The sequence below is a fragment of the Dermacentor albipictus genome, chromosome 3 (genome assembly GCF_038994185.2).
Source record: "Dermacentor albipictus isolate Rhodes 1998 colony chromosome 3, USDA_Dalb.pri_finalv2, whole genome shotgun sequence".
In the NCBI taxonomy this organism is placed as follows: domain Eukaryota; kingdom Metazoa; phylum Arthropoda; class Arachnida; order Ixodida; family Ixodidae; genus Dermacentor; species Dermacentor albipictus.
This window is the reverse complement of record NC_091823.1, coordinates 19,782,640-19,801,454: the sequence shown is the minus strand read 5'-3', so window position 1 is coordinate 19,801,454 and position 18,815 is coordinate 19,782,640. Positions and strand designations below refer to the sequence as shown.

Below are 18,815 nucleotides of genomic sequence, written 5' to 3'. Positions count from 1 at the left end.
GAATTTAGTGTCACATGATTACTTCGAATTTTTCAAATATTCAAATTGCTTTCTTTTTTGCTGAAGCACAATGCCCGAGCGCTCTAGAGGCTAGAGTCATGCGCGCTGTATCCCTGAATCCCTGGCGTCACTGAGTTGTTTCTTTATTATTTAGAACAGGATCAGCTATGCACATTAGTTAGCGTATCTTAAAAAAACCGCGCCTGACAAAAGTTTAGTGACAAAAATTTGATCGGGTGGCTTCGCACCCGATCTGCTCAGGCACTCAGAAGAACGTCTTGTTGTGTACTATTATGTCCAGTGACCTCGGGCTTAAGCGGCTGAAAATTTCGGATCGTGTTGTATTTTCATCAGAAGCGGTATTACTTAACTGAAATAAATGCGCAGTTATACCATGCAACGTTATCCACACACATATTGCCTTTGTTTTTCCCTCACACCAATGGTCTGCATGAATTTTTTTTTTTACTTTAACAGCGCGTTGCAAGTCATGCTTATTTTGGTCCGTCTTCTCATCAAACAGGTACTGATGACTGAATTGCAAAGCAACAGAGTATGATCGGCGACAGTAAACGCATGACCGCACATGGTTTCTGATAGAACTAAATTTGGGACAAAGCTACACCACAGGTTCTGAGCTATGAGTGGCATGGCACCTGCTGTTTGTTTCACAATAACATGGCACGAGAGTGCAATTAAGCTACGAGGCATGCCTCGGCGCTCGACACCGAGCAGACGACGCTTGGGAGCGTGGCGGCGCGCATATGTTTTCATGATCGCGGTTGTGATAGGCTGATACCAGCTGGATTTTCCACCCGTGTGACGTGCGTTATTATAAAAATTAGCTTATATCTGTGGTTTTTCTTTTTTTTCTCGAAATGGCATGATTGTCCCATGAGCACAAGCCCCAACGGACTACAATACCGAGAAGGGCTTTCGCTTGCAAATCGATGAACTGGACTATATTTATTTATTTATTATTTATAACAGTACCGGCCGCAGGACCATCAGCGGCGTTACAGAGGGGGTGGGTGGAAAAACAAAATAAACAACAAAAAAAGTACAGCAAAAAGATAATGCAGATGCCTGTTCAGTGATATGCTTAGTGATTGCTGTCTTGAAGGATGACATGTCTTCAATGCAGGCAATAATAGGCGGAAGGTGGTTCCTCTCTGCACTAGTCTTAGGTAAGAAAGAATTAAAAAGCACATTTGTTTTGCAGCTAGGTATGGCAACTTTATGCCTATGATCAACACGTGATGATATGTATGATGGGATTCCTGTTTTAGTGTCTGGTTATGAAAGAAAATGCTGTGGTAAAGACTAAGGCTTGCAATTTTTCTATGAATTGCAAGATTAGTTAGAACAAGTTTTGATTTCATTAAAGGAACACAAGCTGTGCGAGAATAATTCGAAAGGATGAAGCGAGCTGAGCGATTCTGATCAGATCCCATAGCGTCGATTGAAGTGAGTTACAGGAGGTCTCATAGGGATGATGCATATTCTAGTTTAGGCCGTATTAGTGTTTGATACAAAAGTAACTTCAATTTGGATGGAGCCTGAGAGAAGTTTCTGCGCATGTAGCCGAGGGCGCGGTTCGCATTGTTAGTGACATGTCCCATGTGCATGCGCCAGGACAGGTTGTTAGTAATGTGAACACCAATATATTTATAATATAGGACACTCTCTAGTGAAACTCCGTTAATCTTGTAATCGAACCTTTTGGACGGATTAGATTGGCGTGAGGTGGACATAACTTTACACTTAGGCGGGTTAAGAACCATACACCATCGCTCACACCAATTAAATGGGTTGTCAAGATCACACTGAAGGGCGCAACTATCGTTAGGGTCATTCGGAATTTCAAGGTCGTATCTAGATTTTCTAGATCATGTAACATGCCCTATATTCGATTGTTATATTGTAATCTAGTCCTTGTCTGTTAGCTTGCAAATCGAAAGCTTGCACATAGCCGTTGTCCAATGCGTATAAAAGTACATCCTAGTACTACATTTGACGTTACGGTTGCGCTTAGATTGAAACGGAACAGATGCAAAAATTATGTTCTGATATTTTTTTATTTTTTTTTATTTATGAGGCTATGCCAATTATTGTAGCGTAATTAGGCCTACTGCATTGGGTAAATGCGGCAACTGCTGCCAGAGAAGGGATAGACATGCTGCCGATAGAAAGAGGAAGAAGAAAAAGAACGACAGGCCCAAAAGACAAAATACAACTAGCATAAGTCTCAGGGGGCAAAAAAAAACGAATAAAAAGTTATCGTGCACACCTAAATCAACACAAGTTGCGTAGGATTTCTTACAAATTATCAAAAGTTCCAACTTCAGATGCATGTTGCACGACATTGAAGCCTTCGCAAGTTCACCAAATACATGTTTTTTGCCCCAATTGAACACACGCAAAAGGAAGACGCATAAAGACAACACGGGCAGTTGTCTCCAGCCCGTGTTGTCATTATGTGTCTTCCTTTTGTGTGTGTTCAATTGCGGCAAAAAAACATGTCTTTTAGCAAGCACCAACTATAGCCAACAAGCAGTTCTGTTTCACCAAATACGATTATAACTGGTTGGTAAACTCGGTAGCTTTTGAAAAAGTTACTGTGTGATCAGTTTTTTTTATTCATCCAGAAAACTCAAGGCTACTGGAATATAGGGAATCGACGAAACTGCGAGACTGAAGCAGTAAACAATAACAGGCAAGATTCAGGTACAAAGAGGGAAGGTGGCGCGCGAAATCTAAGACGATGAGCTTTGCTAATAGTTATATAATCATGATTAAATATAACGCGACCACGCCTGAAAATGGATCACGCTACGCCTTATTGTGCTCAAAACAGCCAAACATGTCGATCGCCCCCTTATAAAGGCACGTGGAGACAAATATTCTAGCGTATTCCAGTTCTATGCCTCATTTTTCCTCCCTACGCACACGCTGATCTCAGCACCATTTGCGTCATGGCGCCAAGGTACGTGATAGAAGGAAATATGTTTGTATTTCCTTCTGGCGAACTGTATAGTGGTTGCACTCGAGATCGGCGAATATAGCTCCGCAGTTCCACAATGCAAAGGCATCAATTAGCTTTCTTGCGATGTCCTCACGTGGCTCTAATCGAACTAGATTCTACTTCAGCTTAATATTCGGCTCCATCCACTGCAGCAGCTATATCATGGCGCCAGGCTTTCGACCTTGCAGGAACTATTTGTTGTTTGCTTAACGCAGCAAACATTGTTCGAATGCCTTGTTTGAGTCTCTGTAGTTAACTGTGACCCACACAGTTGAAACCAGAAAGGGGGGGGGGAGGGAGGGGGACAGAAGCAAAAAAAGAAAAGCCGATACATTGTTTGACAGTTTTTGGCGGTAAGTCGCGTTTCATAGGTTGACATCGTTGGTGAAAGCGTGTACCAGTGTTCTCTTTCTTGTTGTAGCTGTTTTATTTTCGAAAGCGCGAACGCAGGAGTTGCGAAAAATGTCAAAGGGCGACTGTCACTCCATGTGCAGATCGTTCCCGTCTATTCACATACCGCGCCAGCATTGCGTAGTTCGTAGCGACATCGCCGAGCTGCGTCAAGCATTTACACGAGTTGCGAGTAAATGATGTTAACGTCTCATACCTGGTTCGCACTTTACTGTGTTGTGAAACTAGTTTGCGCCAGCTTCACAGCGACGCGGGAAAGAACAACAAAAAAGAAATGCTACGGAAATTATGAGAATTGTCTCCTAATGCGTAAGAATTATTTGGCACGGCTGCTACTTTGCTTTTGCTTGCCTATTTAGCTGGCTTACGCTTGTTTACCCATCTCTGCCTTTCATCTACTATTGCACTATTATAACGTTTAAATGTGTTAACTTGACCAACTAAACATTTATTTTGCAGGTATGTCATATGTCAACTGTGCCGAAACGCCGTCACAACCGGCATTTCTTCGGCACACCACAGCTTCATTTTTTCCTTTTTCCTTTTTTTTTTTTTGTTACGACCATCACATGGCGACGTAACCAGTGCGTTTTCTCTTCTAACGCTACTAATCATCTACTGTTACACTATTATAAAGATTACATGTGTTAAATTGACAAATTATGCATTTATTCTGCAGATGTAAGGTGTCACGGGATGGACAGATTTTTCTGGGGTGCTCGCCTAAGAATGCTTACGCATTAAATGTTTGGGGAGTGGGATATATATATATATATATATATATATATAGTATGAGATGCGAGAAACAGGGAGGTTAACTGGAAGATAGATATCCAAGAAGGGTACTGATTTGAGCTTGTTGGTTACAATTCATGATCAAGCTTGTGCCTGTCGTCCCCAAGTCATCGTTCCAAGTGGTGCGCAAATAACATTGATCATGATAGATATACAGTTTGCTACCCTGCACTGGGTTACGGGTAAGGGGGAGACAAATGAATGTGCGCAGTGGCAAGTCAACGAGACCAACGTGACGAGGCAATTTTGAGGCGTTCAAGCTTTTCTTCCTCAGAAGCGGCGCACTGGTTTCAGTTTTCTGCCAGTTCACAACGCAAAGTTGAGAAGTTCGCAAGGCCGCTGGCCTGATGTGCTACTCTAGATGCAGGTTGAAAGATAGAACTACATACGATAAAAGCATACAAGCCTAATACCAACACATCTCCCGCTCAGAACTATCTAGAAGACCTGATTTATGTGAGGAGAAATGAAAGGCGTGTAAACCAAAGTCGACGCAAAAGAAGAGAAGCTTGACGTGTGTGGTATATGTATATATATATGTACTGAAATTGGAGGTTCTTAAAGATGATAGGCTGTAGCATGATATTTCATGATATCTTTTAGTGATTTTCTTTATTCCATCATCACACCTTACATTTTCCGAACGCTCTATTTCTTTCATTCGTGTCGAGTTTTTTCCTCCGCATATTGTTATTTATTATTATTTTTTATTATTATTTTTTGTGCGCGTGTGCGTCGTTGTCATTGCTTGAAACGCCTTTTCTTTCTTTCTTTTGCCTTTCTCTCATTTTTTTTTACCAATACGCCAGGGATACCGAAAATCATGCAGTCCATGCTGCAATGTGGCTATTTTCTAATATATTGACGCCAATTACGCCTGCGCCGTTAATTTCACCTACTCTGTGACAAATTCTAGCTTGTCGCATTGAAACCTACATTTTTATACATTTTACGACTCGCTACAACACGTGGTACACGACAGGCGCAGTTTCGATGGGCGTGAAAAGGCAACTCCATCCCGCGTACGCCAAACCCCTGTTCACAAAAGTCATCACAGAAGACCTCGTCCTCAAAAAAAACAAAACAATATACCAACGACCGCACTTATATGCGTGCACCCCTCTCTTTCCATCGCCATTGCTACGGAAGGCAGAAGAAAGAAGTAAAATAAGTCATTAGGCCTTTGGTGTTATAGCTCGTGACAGAATCGCTGAAGGTGACAATTTGTTGTCGTTTTGTCGTGTAACGCAAAAACACGCAGGAACAACTGGAGTCTCGGCAAAGTCTTCGAGCACTTATCACGTTCGCACTATGTGAGCGCGTGGAGCGCCACGTGGCTATCGCTCTTTGTGCGCACCGCACCAGCGGTCGCAGCTTGAAGCTGGATCGTTTCTGCGAGAACCCGCGCTGTGCACAGCTTGGCACTGCGGGGCTGTGCGCTAGGGAACGCGCCATCGAAGCAGCAAGGGAATAAATGCCGCCGATGCAGAGGGGGATTCGGCAGCTTTACGTCACGCGTTGCGTAGACAGATGACTCATCTATCGGCGCCACGCACCTAGCCGGGGAGGTCCCGCTGCACAGGCTTAATCTCTTTTCCCCTCTCGTCGTTTTGTGACAAAAGCAAAGAAAAAAAGAAAAGGTGCACCAGCTCGTGAGGGCAACGCGGCATTTGGGGGAGCGCAAGCACCGGTTTGGGACGCTCGCTCTGGGATCCGCCCCTCAACGCTCTGATGTATTATCGCCGCATTGACGTCATCACAAGCTCGCCTGCTACTGCATCTTGTTAGAGAGGCAAATGCACCGAGTAATAGGTGCTGCGCCCGTTGCTTTCGCAGCCAAACAGGTAACTTAATTGCGTGAGAGCCGATACTGCTTTCGCATGTGCCCGGGGAAGTTCAGTGTCCCCAACATTATCTTGCATTTTTGGTAGGGATATGTTTGAATAGCTAAATTTCCGAATCTAATTGAAGACCAGATATTTTTAATTTCTGAAGAATGTGAAATATGGCCACGTCGCATCCATTTGGCTAATAAATAAATAAATAAATAAATAAATAAATAAATAAATAAATAAATAAATAAATAAATAAATAAATAAATAAATCTTTTTACGTTATTTGATCTAAGGACGTCAGTTCGTTCATAACTTGATGTCAGGTCACCTCAGAAGCTTTTAAACGGAAAACAAATTAAATGTGATCGCACCTGGTGCACTATGACCCTGTCAGTAATAATATTAATAATAAAAAAGCTATCCACATGCAGATTAGTAGCGAGTGTTGTGTTTGTCTAAGAAGAACCGCATATCGTTTTCAATGTGTGTAAACATCCTGAGACAGACCAAATAATAAATTCATTTCCCTAAATCGATATAACAAATTCGACGGCTGCATAAGGCAAGGCTTCCACATTAATCGACTGGAAGCTATTGTGCGCAGTGGCCTCCTCAATAATTTTGCTCAGCGACTGTTGCTGCGCTATAGCTACCGCGGACCCATGGACCACCATCACTGAAAAGAGTTCCCACTTGCAAGGGTCTTAATTTCTCCCTGTAGACTGCAACAATCTTTGTCATTCCTTGTATTATTTGATAAAAAACTACTTTTCTACAACTTCGAGTAGTTAATTATCGAGTAGGATATTAAAGGTTATTCAACTCGTATTCGAAATGTCGAAAATTCGAGCACCCGTAGTCTTTACTGGGCCTACGATTTCTTTAAATATAACGAACACAGATTTTTCGCGGAAAGCGCCAAAAATATGTTTAAGGTTTCCGGCATTAACCTTTGTTGCGCGAAATATATCGCTTCATGAAACTATGTCACTGGCGCTGACATGTACGGTATACTTATTAAATTACCACACACCATTACAAATGTAAAAAAAAAAAGCCATAGTCTAGTATTTTGGGTGTTGCATTTAAGCGGGTTACGTTCATCGCTCTCAAATTTGACCGACACAGCATTAGTAAAGCTCAAGCGCCTTGTGAGTAAAACTTTTTTGCGCACACTTCTTTCCCACCTACTGAGGCGACTATTGCTGTTAAATTTTTAATCCTCATTCGAAAACATTCGTGGCTTAGTTTTTGCTTAGAAAAACGTTGAATAATGGTCACCCTAACGCAGTCTCAATAACGCATTTCGATCACAGCCTATCATATCATAGAGGTAAATGATGCATGGCGGGTGTTGTGTGCAAAACTGTCAGATGCTGACGTTCCCAGAATGAGGCTCAAAAGGCACTGGACAAGGGTGACCCTTAGGCGAGTTAATTCGTCCGGTGAACGCAACCAGGAATAAGCACACAAGTCTACAAATGCGTTTAGCAACTAAGGGCGCAAGGCTGGGCAGGTCATTGTAACAACAGATGAGATACTTGCACTGTGACCTACGAGAAAAGGACAAGGAAAGGTTATACTCCTTCGTTTTCTTTTTTTTTTTTTTGCTGGACAGAGGGCTGAACACGCCCTCGTATGTCAGTCTAAGGTAGCGCCTGCTTTCCGAACGACACTAGATTACAATGCCCTGTGTTAACTATGAATGCTTTCAATAGACAAGCGGACACTTTCACCAAAGTGCTGTATCGTTATGGTCTACGTTTTTTATTCTATTTATCAAGGCTGAACTGCTGAATTGTGAAAACTTCCCATCTCCAGCTGCCGTCATTAGCTTTTTCTTCTTTCTCTTCTTTTCTGCTCTTTCTTCTTCTATTCGCTGCCAAAGTCGTATTTAGTTTGTTTTTTTCTAAGACTTGTTTGCATACTTAATACAATCGTGGGTTTGGGACATGTGTGTGTGTATTTCTCAACTGTGTTTTGGGATAGCCGTCTCTTATGTAGCCTAAATACAGGGTGTCCCAGCTAACTTTAGCCAGAGTTTAAAAATATGTGAATACCACGAAGCTGGACAGAACCAAGGTAATGTTTGCCGTCGCTTGGAGATGCTCAGATTATTTTTTTCATTCCGCCTACTTACATAATCAGTCTTATTTATTCAATCAATGTCTCAAACATTATAATTAGATGAAAAGTGCCAACAAGAAAGTTGTAAAGCTAGATGAAAATTCCCGGCACAGCTTTCTGTTGCTCAATACGTGTTACATAAGAGTGTTTTGCTACCTCTCTCGGTCTTTTTCCTTCGGCTGTCGTTCGTGTCTTTCCGCGTTGCGTCTGTGCCCCGTTTCATGTCCCGCGTATGTATCGCTCGTTTTCGCGTTCCCTCTAAAAGCACGTACCGAGCTGGAAAGAAGCCCGCAAATGCACGCAAAATTGCCGCGCGACTGCGCGCTCGATGCGTTTTTCGTGTATTCGCGGGCTCCTTTCATGCTCGAAAAAAACACTTTTATGTAGCACGTATTGAGCAACAGAAAGCTGTATGGGAAGGTTTTCATGTTGCTCTACAATTTTCTCTTCGACATTTTTCATCTACTTGAGATATTTGAGAAGTTGAATAATTAAGAATTGTATAATTACGTAGAACAAAAAAATAATAATCTGTGTCTCCAAGCGACGGCAAACAACATTATTTTGTTTATCCAGCTACGTGGCATTCGCATATTTTTAAACTCTGGCGAAAGTTAGCTGGGACACCCTGTATAACTACCCATCGGTGTGCAGTTAATAAACTAAAAAAGCAAAAAAAATGAAGTGGAGTAGTCGAAGTTCTCGGGACCTCAACCTCGCAACAGCTAACATTCGTAACTTAACAGTACATAACAAATGAGGCTTAAGAACCCCGAATATATTCGCTGCTTTTAAGCGATAGTTTCCAACGCATTGGAAAGGTACCAGTCCCCTATTGTGCTACCGCGACACCATTTTAAAGACCTGAACCTAAAGTGAGGGGCGACATGAAACTGTGACTCATTTTGTTTTCTCTCCTTTCCCACCGCCCACGGATGTGTCAAGGAGACCCGATCAATGTTTCCTAAGCTACGCCGCCGGACCAGAAGCTCAAGGCGACGGCGCGACAAAAAGCTAGGGTCAATCATTTCTAAAATCCGCCTGCTTGACACGGCACGTTTTTACCGTGGTCGCGCAGCGCAGTTCTAAGCACTCTCGGTCGACGGACGGCCGAGTCAACGTGACGGCACCCTGCGCACATCGGGGACGAAATTCTTTCGCACCGTGCCTTGTCGCGAACCGGCGTCAACTCGGCGCGTCCTGTATGGCGGTGCGAGATCGCTTTGCGTCACTTGACGTGCGCCGGTTTCTTGACGTCTCGTCAACGACCGAGGACACAAAGAGACTCAACCCGGCTGCCACGTTCTTTCCTCCCCGTGCGTATTCCGAACTGCTCTTTACCAGCACTCTTTCCCACAAAGCACGTCTGCCTAGATCAAAACAGGAAAGCGAACTTCCCTTTTTTTTCCTTTTTATTGCGTATCTGCTGGCTTTGTTGTCCCCGCTTTACTCGTGTAACTAGACGAGCGCGCTCGATTGCAACTTGACGAAGTAAAGAGGCCTTTAACACATTGCACGTCAGATCGCAGAGTAAGGGTGAAAAGGTTTCGAAGGTCATCTTTTGAACTGCGTAGGTTCACCCACAACCATATGAAGCCAATAGATAATAATGTATATAATAGGAAAGTATAGGGGAAGTTATTTGTAGTGAAACACTACAAATGAGTTCGTTGCCCTGTGCTTTCCTTGGCTTCATTATCTGTTGGCTTCATATGGTAGTGATTATAAGAAAAACCGGGCCCCTCAGTTCCTCGACTTCTCTTTCATAGGTTCACCCAGGTAATTCCTGTGTCACGCCCGTGCAGTGCAAACCAGGCTGTCATATAAGCCATTCTTGCTTCGCCACCTGCTTGCTGTGCAGTTCAGACATTCCATTTTCTTTACCCCTCCTTTTTTTTTATGTCATCTCGTTCATTTTTCTTTCTTTTTAGCCCCAGTTTGTCCGTGTTAGATGTTGCTTGATCATCGCTTCGAACCATTTCATTTCCTCAGCCGGGAAAATCAAGAGGTCTGGAAGATTCTCATTTCCATGGTTAATTTGTTTTCATATTGAAGTGCGCCCGCATAGCCCACGTTTGACGGGCATAAAGCTTCCTGTGCTTGTGCATCTCATTGGCGCTATTTAAATTGTTGCTCGTAGATACGCTCCTTGTACGACTCGCGTATATGAGCCAGCGCTGTGCGATGCTCGGTTATCGCGAGAACGTCTCGGCTGAATCTGTGCTCCTGGTCAGAGGGTGATTACATGTGCGCCTTTTTGAATATAAAGGAAAACAAAAAAGGAAGCTCCATACACTGATATAATATCTACAAATACTATATAGTATGGAGACACCACACTCTTAGATATAACGGTTCGTTTAAAATACGCTGAAAAGTGTACGAGAGTAGCTCAAGGCCTGCATTTCCGAGCTGCGACGGACGTAGACCCCTCGACAGGGCCCTCCGAATTATGGGAATGGTAAGACAGATTGACCAGGTTCAACGACATCACCAACCATTACAAGATGCAAAGATGCACTTATCCACCACCCCAACTCACTAGATCGCAAGCTGTCCAGTGACAACAACTACAAACCAAATCATACAAGAGCCCGATACTAATGCACGCCATTTATTTAGACATATACACAACAGACAGATGCAAAGTGTGTGGCACTAGAGCCACGCTTGAACACATGCTATGTGAATGTCAGGGACTAGTACAGGACAATGCGAGCGATCGACAGCCTCCGCGCGCGATGGCAAGCCGCGCTGCTCAGCTCGAACCCGGAAGGCCAACTCTGGGCCGTAACCTCGTCGGATGCCCCAGCCCACTAACTCGCCGGACCCGAATCATTATGATTCGAAATAAAGTTTTCTCACCCACTCACTCTACTTATAAACGATATTTTCGAACACGCATTCAGACTTCCTTCATAACTAGTGGCCTTTGGTGCCAACGGGTGGCAGAGAATGGCACGCGCAGTGAAATAAAAAATTGCAAATAAAAAAAAGAATAAAAAAGGCTGTTACAAGCCTTCATAAATTTTCACGCCAAATTAGCCGTTTTTCTTCGTTTTCGAGAGGCTCGCCAAAAATCGGCCTTAGTGTTCCCTACACGTACGGCCTGCACCACACTCTACTGAGACTTGATAAGTTGCGCGCGGGTGGAGCAGTTTCCGGCAGCTCTCGCAAGGCTAGGTCCAGCTGTATCTAGCAACACTCTCCCTCGTCCTCACCACACATGAACAATTGCTAGCACTTCATTTCTTTCTAAATTACGCATTACTTTTTCACTAAACTACTTGACAGCCCTCCACAAGCGTTTGTGCATCCTTGCTCTTTTATCAGCAATTTCCACTGAACATAAATTGCTTGCTTCGGTGAGTTCCATCCGCTTCATCCGACCACTTCTTTCTACAGTTTTAATTGAACCTAGCCAAAACGTGGCTTGAGCAGTGCTTCTCGTAATACTGCTGATGTTATGTAAGTACCGCTGGCGTTTCTCGTACGTTGTTCACCGTAACCCTCAGAGCACAAAAACAGACCCATACGTGCACCTCGGCTATGCTAAGAAGGTCATACAGACGAAGTCCCCACACATCAGTGAACATTGTCGCATGCCCTTTCTGAAACCCAGCGCCGGTGATCACCCTCCGTGGCCTTTATGGGACTTCGTTTCTCTCGCACAAGCGGCTTAAGAGAACGTGCGGTCATTCGCCAGCTGCCTCCTCGGCGCGACACGCGGTCGGAAAGAAGACCAAATAGAGACGGATAGTCCGCGCACAGCATCGCCGTACACACGCGCGATCTGCCAGACGGCCGGGGGCGTTGATTCTCGAACCCTTTCAAAGTGGCAGTCGCGTTCTTTCAGCGCCGCTTTACACTGCTGGCGACCGCGACCAGCGGAGAAAAGGGCGCGCGTGAACCATTTTATGGAATCGTCCCTCGTGCGGCGTACATCACTCCGCTTCCTCCTTTCTTTTTTTTTCCTTCTTCCGATTCGCAGGCCAACTCGATAACGCTGAGCGGGCACGCGCGATTGCCGGGACGGCCTGACAGCGGAGACGCGCCGGGGTTCCCTTCCGTCCACCGTCCGGCCGGCACGCTGCACCGTCCGCAGGCCCGGCTGCGACTGCGGTCTCTGCTCTCCGTCCACGCATTGCCGCCGCCTCTATTCCCACGGGGCGCACCATAGGTGAGCGCTTAATGCACTGCCCGTAGATGTGCGTACACGTGTTTGCTGGTCTGGCGGTAGAGACTATCTTAGGGAAGCGGTTGGGTGCCACCGTCGTGGTCTCTTTCTAACTGTGAGAACCAACGTGCGATTCTATGGGGTATTCGTGTGCATGAAAATGGTTGTATGTGGATGATTATGATGGCGCAAGGGCCAAGTGTGGCCATATGGAAGACATGCTGGATTGTGCATTTTGCCAGCGCATTGTTGAGGGAAGTGGGTGAAGCTTGCTAAAGTTATAGAATCTTTTTTATCCGCACCTCCCTGCCCCTTCATCTAGAAGAATCCAGATTGCTAATGGAGGAAGAAGAAAGATAAACAAAAAAATGAAAAGGAAAGAAAAATAGAAAAGGGAAGGGGAGGGAGAGGGTCAGCGCGAGAAAAAAAAGTACTTACAATATGCTTCGAACCATATAGTTTCCGTTTAGTCCGATAATAACTGCGGCTACCGGCATCCTTTGCGGAAGTGGTGGTGTAGACAAACTCGTGATGAAATTCTGTTGTATGCTATTCTACTTGCCCACTATGGTGCCTTGGCGGCTATGGTGTCGCGCTGCTATGTAAGCACTATATCGCGGGATCAAATCGCGGCCGCGGAGGCCGCATTTCCGGGGGGGGGGAGGCGAATTGTGAAATGCAAGAAAGCCTGTGTCCCGTGCATTGAGGGCACGTTAAAGATCCACTGGTGGTCAAAATTAATCCGGAGTCCCTCACTGTGTGCCTCATAATAAAATCGTGGTTTTGGCACGTAAAACCACGGGATTCGGTTCAATTCGATTCTACTTCCGCACGTACTAAGTGTTGATGTAAGAACAAAACATGGCCCCACCGGTAAAAAAATGCTGTTCGCAATTTTACTTCCGCACGCCTCCGTTGACGTGATGCTAGTTTAACCGAACAGAGATCGTGAAAACAAGACGTTCATACCCGGAACAAAAGCTCACGTACACAAGTTGGAAAAATCGCCAGTCGCATCGAAATCAAACGCGCGTACAACACACGATTCGCGCGCCCGCGCACGAGGTAAGCGTATCGCTTTCCTTTTGCCAGCTCCCGCCTATGTTTGCTTAGTGGCTATGGTGCTGGGCTGCTAAGCACGAGGTCGCGGGATCGAATTCCGGCCACCGCGGCCTCATTTCGACGGGGGCGAAATGCGAAAGCACCCGTGTACTTAGATTTAGGTGCACGTTGAAGAACCCCAGGTGGTCGAAATTTCCGGAGTCCCCCACTACGGCGTGCCTCATAATCAGAAAGTGGTTTTGGGGCATAAAACGCCATAATGAAATTTAGTTTCTTTCCTTTTCCGGCAATACTTAACCTGGACTATTCGGTCACGCACCTTGGCGTAACGAGCTGTGGCGCGAAAGGAAGGGGGCAGTGCGCTCCATGGGTGTTTTGACGAAGAGAGAGTTTAAATTATAATAAGGTTTTACGTGCCAAAACCACGATATCATCATGAAGCATGTCGTAGTATGGAAAAGATTAAGATTAGGAGAGAAAGTCTAGTGTTGATGTCGGCCGACCTAGTGAAAATCCTCAGCGCTGTATCTCAGACGGTTGCTCAGTTCATTTGCTGTCAGAAATCGCAGCAGCGCTTGTGTGGCCTTCTGCAGCTGTCATGTGCGAGGCAATGGTCCTATGATCTCGTCGAACGAAAAATAGTTTGTCTAGTTGTTTTCGAACGGTGCGGAGCGCAATCCACTAAATTTTGCATGACGCGCAGTGAGAGGGACAGTGTTCTACTTTCTTCGCCATCGCTGATGTTGATATCGGCGATACCGGTCCTTCCGATCAATACTGAGTATGCAATGGCGAACGCAAATAACGTCCAAGAGCAGGGGACAAAATGCTGTTTCTTCACTTTGTAGAAGACCAGGAAACAGGCGCAGCAGCTTATGGAAGGCTCGAGTTAATGCAGCCGATTCTGAGCGAAGTCAAATACGTGCCACTTTTGTAATGTCAAATAATGCACTATACTGCTTAAGCGCTGTGTTGCGTCACTCCTCGATAGGATATAGAAAGAAGGTTTCTTCCTCCATGTGGCTTTGCGAACAGCATATTTGGCAATTGTGAAATATGAAGCCGGCTCATGCCAGCGCATGGTAAGGTAATAGCTGTACACCGGAGAACGTCGCCGATTTTGATGTATTAGTCCCCCGAATCGCCAACAAGATAGAACGGGGGCATGTAGTATTATCGGCAACGTGTGAATACACTGAACAGCGCGGAAACGTACGTGCCCAGTTTCACCATCCATTGGAAAGCGAACATGAAAATGTAAGCGAATTGTGACGTTGCGGTAGTATACGCAGCCGGGCGCTAAATATGACGGAAACGTGAAAGCTTCTCAAGTACAAAGCTATGTTTGTCTGAACTTTTTTCGCACCTCAGATCAATTCTGGTAGGGCGTACAAAAATTCGCAATCCTTATATCATGACATGTTTTAAGCTTCCCACGATTACTTTTGGTTGCTCTTTTTTGTACTTATTTAGCGAAGCACCCCACAGACGGGAAGTGCTTCGCAACATTAGCAGGTTTTACTTCATAAGAATGCAGTGGCTTGTGTTCTGCTTCGTAAGCAAGACGCTTGGATACCAGCAAAACGTAGTCAAACTTTATATTCTTTGCTACACAAGTCACTTTGGTCTACTAATCCAGAACTCTTAATTACGGAATTTTAGAAATAGCATACCTAAGCGACTTGGTATACCCAAAAAAACCGAGGCTCCACTTGTTATTCTGTACTCATCTTGCATGCGTTTGTACGCATTGCTGATAGCTTCCCCTATCTTTGCGTCCCCTATTTCTACAACTGCCTAATTATATAAGTCGTCCAAATGGCGACTGTCGAACTGGAGACATGATTTTCAACAACTACGACAGCCTAAAACTAATCGTGAAAGAGTCTCCAGCGTATTTTCGATGCCCGTCTATCGGCGCGAGCTCTCGCGTACTTACACTTTTTCTTCTTCCTTGCTGTCATGTGACGCATATGTGGTGATCCTACTCTGTGATGATCAGAACGCTCTCAAAGAATGCGCGACCAACTTGGTGGAACTCAATCGCAGGAAGCCTGCGACGAGCGCGATTAGGGTTCTCAAAACAGTGCAATAGAAATTGCACTCTGATTTGACAAAAACGGCCTTAACCTTAACCGAACTTGTAAAACAACATTACTGTGAATACAGGGCCACATCGTCCTTCAGTTTGATGGCGTTGTTTACTACGCAGCGCTGCAGTCGTTTCTGAGGAGGGTCTCATGATTTCGGCGAGTCGCGGATACCAAATCGCATCGTCGAATTCTCATTAGGGCTGTAGCGACGACTTAACCAGGAACTAAATAGAGCCTAGCGTAGTGCTCAGAATCGAATGAAACATAAAGGAGGCCGCGTCCGAACAAGGTGCACCGCGTGCTTGTGTTGAAGGCAAGCGCTACACACATATGCCGTGTGCTGTGCCGTGCGCTGTTTGCCCGGCGGCATTCCTGGAACGGCCACGTCCTCGATTGTCGATTGTCGAATGCCGGCGCCTTCGTTTTCCTCCAAACTCTCGCCTCACCGATGCGCGTCCACATCTGACACAACCATGTTTACCCGCTTCGTTCGACCTTTACGCGGTCGAGTGTTTGCAACTTTCCTTTATCGATGAAATCACGAACGAAGCACTTGGTTGCTATGCATGTTACGCATGCGTAATTTTTCACCGAGCGTCCTTGTGCGCTTGCTGCCCCTTTACGTGCCGATAATGACAATACAATAATACATTTCAATGCAGCCTAGCGCAGTTCGTAGCTGAAATCGACTTGGTCGAGTGACACTTTCAGGTTTGCAGGATGGAGGCCTTGCTTCCAAAGTATCAGCCAAGTTACAAGAACGTCGAAATGACATGACATCAACAGTTAACTGTCGCTATAGCAACACCGTCACGTGGCATCATTTTTCTCGTTGCGAAGTGTGTTTACTGACCCGACGGATAATACAAAAACCTCAAGAAGTTTTGAATTTACACAGCTACAGCTGCAGCTACAGGCTCTAATGCACCCTGTACGTCGCTTCTCCAACATCAACGTCGCACACGCCAGTGGTGCTGGACTTATTTTGGTCACACGGGGAGAACGCCAAATGTAAACATGAACCATTTGCGAAGAACTTTTAATTTGTGTCATCGCTATAGGTCCATTTATGCGATTACTGTAATTAATAAGATCGAACTAATAAAGCTTCTTTGAATCTGCGAATTGCAGGATATAACTTCTGTGCTGGATATAAGGGACTACGCGGGCGTATACACGTAAAGTCTATAGAACCTTTCAGACCCAGTATACCGGCGCCATTATGAAGCAATTAATGATAAGAAGAAACTGTGCGCGTCAACTGTGGACGCCTTTAATCTATAGGAAAGCATGTAGTCAGCTGCTACATTCATTTGCCTTTATGCAATACGGATTACGCCGCTCCATTCCAGAGCGCACATGTGGAGCGCTGCGTGTCGAACAAAGCGATAATGCGGTCATGTCATCGGATTGCGTGCAGATGGGAATGATCCCGCTAACAAACAAAGCCAGCGGCTACATGTGTATAGATAAGGTTAGTATGTAGCCGATACCGAATAACTGAGAATTTGCTGGACGAAACTTACGAATAAGTACGAAACCACGCCTTATGTGTTAGTTGACTCAGGATGGTTAACGTCGTTTTCATAATAAAACGTTTCCTGAAAAAAAAAAAAACTCCGTTACATTTAGCTCGGAAGGGTGGCGGATTGGGCTAGTTGGTTTTCCCTTCTGATAAGGGGTGCAGCGCGAAACAAGACGAAAAGACGAGAAGGAGACGGTGACAAGCGCTTACTATACATGCCAATTTGAATTTATTGCTTGAAACGGGGATTTATATGACAAAATTACAAAAAGAAAGACAGGAAAGTTGTGAAATCTGGAGAAAGAACGCGTCGAAATTAGTAACAAGAACAATCTGATTAATGAAGAAAGTTAACAATATATTGCAATCGCCTGCCCACGCGTGCTGACATTCCCAGGAAACGCCAACTCCGTTTGTGACAGGGAGACGGATGGCTTTTGCTTGTGCAAGGGTCGCTTTCACGTGCTCTGCTGGCTGCTTCGTCAATGACGCGAGTGCAATCATCTTCATGTCTGAAGATGACCGCTGTGGGCTCTAACATGCGTGTGCAGTCGCATGCGCGGCAATACAGGGCTTTAATGAATGAATGAATAAAGCCTTTATTTTAAGGAAGGGGACGGCTCTAGGCCGCTGATGGGGATTAGTAGGGAAGGGAATGTGGGTTCTCAGATTGTTGGCTGAAGCACATCTCAGTCTTGGATCTTCCGCTTTATGCAGGCTCAGGTGCATGTTCAGTTCCGCCGCTCTCACAACGGCTGATCGACCCCTTCTACACTACTCGAAACAGGCCACTTTGTCTGCCATATGTCGCAATGGCTTTCTGTGTTTCAGGGTCAATTTGTGTTGCAATTCCTAGTGTTCTAATGTCTCCGTGTAGTAAATGCTGAATGTTGGATGTCCCTTGTGAAAAAGCTGCACAGCTCCAATGGGGTGTTGCAAGTCTGCTCTGCATGACTCCTGGCAATGTGTGCATCGGGTATAAGTCTTCGCAATCGTAGCTTGTCTGGGTTGGTGCCATTTCTCAAGTATGTGTGGTGTGTATGCAGCGTTGCCCATAACCTTATTCAAAAAAACCTCTTCCGTGCCCGCCCTTGTCGTCAAACACATGTACTGGTGTAGCTTCTAATAATCTTCGTTTACTGTCTGCTTTTATTTTAGTACGAATGTAATGCATCAGTGCTCTGCTAGGAGAGCCTTCGGCCAATATATTTAGGTATGGATTTTGGGCCGCGGGGTTTGGCGAGGAAATGGACTGTGGGGAGCTGTACGCGTAATCAAGCCCACCCGCTGTCCCGGTGTCCATAGGACTTCTACATTTGTCTTATTGTCCTGTATTCTCTTTAGCTTTTTTCTGGTGTCGTTGGCCACCGCATCATCTGTCGTAGGTCCCGTGAATTCCGTCACTGCTTCGTACGAGTCAGTAAGGATCCGATAATTATTTCGCACACTCTGCTCTATATACAATGTCTCCCATGTCAATGGGAATGGTGTTGACCGCTCCCCATATAGCTAAGAGCTCAGCGTGCAAGGTTGCACCCCCAGGAAGCTGACATGTGTGATAGCCATTGTGTTGGGTTGCAGATGTGCTAACCCAGGCCATGCTTGCTATGTCGTTTGTGATTGCAATGTCAGGGCTTTAAAAAAAAAAAATCTTTTTTTTGTTGTGAACCTTGTTCGCGTGCTCACGTATAGGCGATCATTTAGTCGCCGTTTTCTCGCGCTTCCTTCTTTCTTCACACGGCACCATTAATCAGTTAAACGGACC

General features: G+C 45.1%; 1 protein-coding gene across 1 annotated transcript in view; it reads left to right on the top strand.

The window, feature by feature from the left end:
• The window catches only part of LOC139057284 (scavenger receptor class B member 1-like), a 93,868-nt gene that overhangs the window by 805 nt on the left and 74,248 nt on the right, over positions 1 to 18,815 (top strand). Inside the window, exon 2 of the mRNA XM_070535202.1 lies at positions 12,185 to 12,373. The gene's annotated coding sequence lies outside the window, so the exon portion shown is untranslated. The remainder of the gene's footprint in view (positions 1 to 12,184; positions 12,374 to 18,815) is intronic.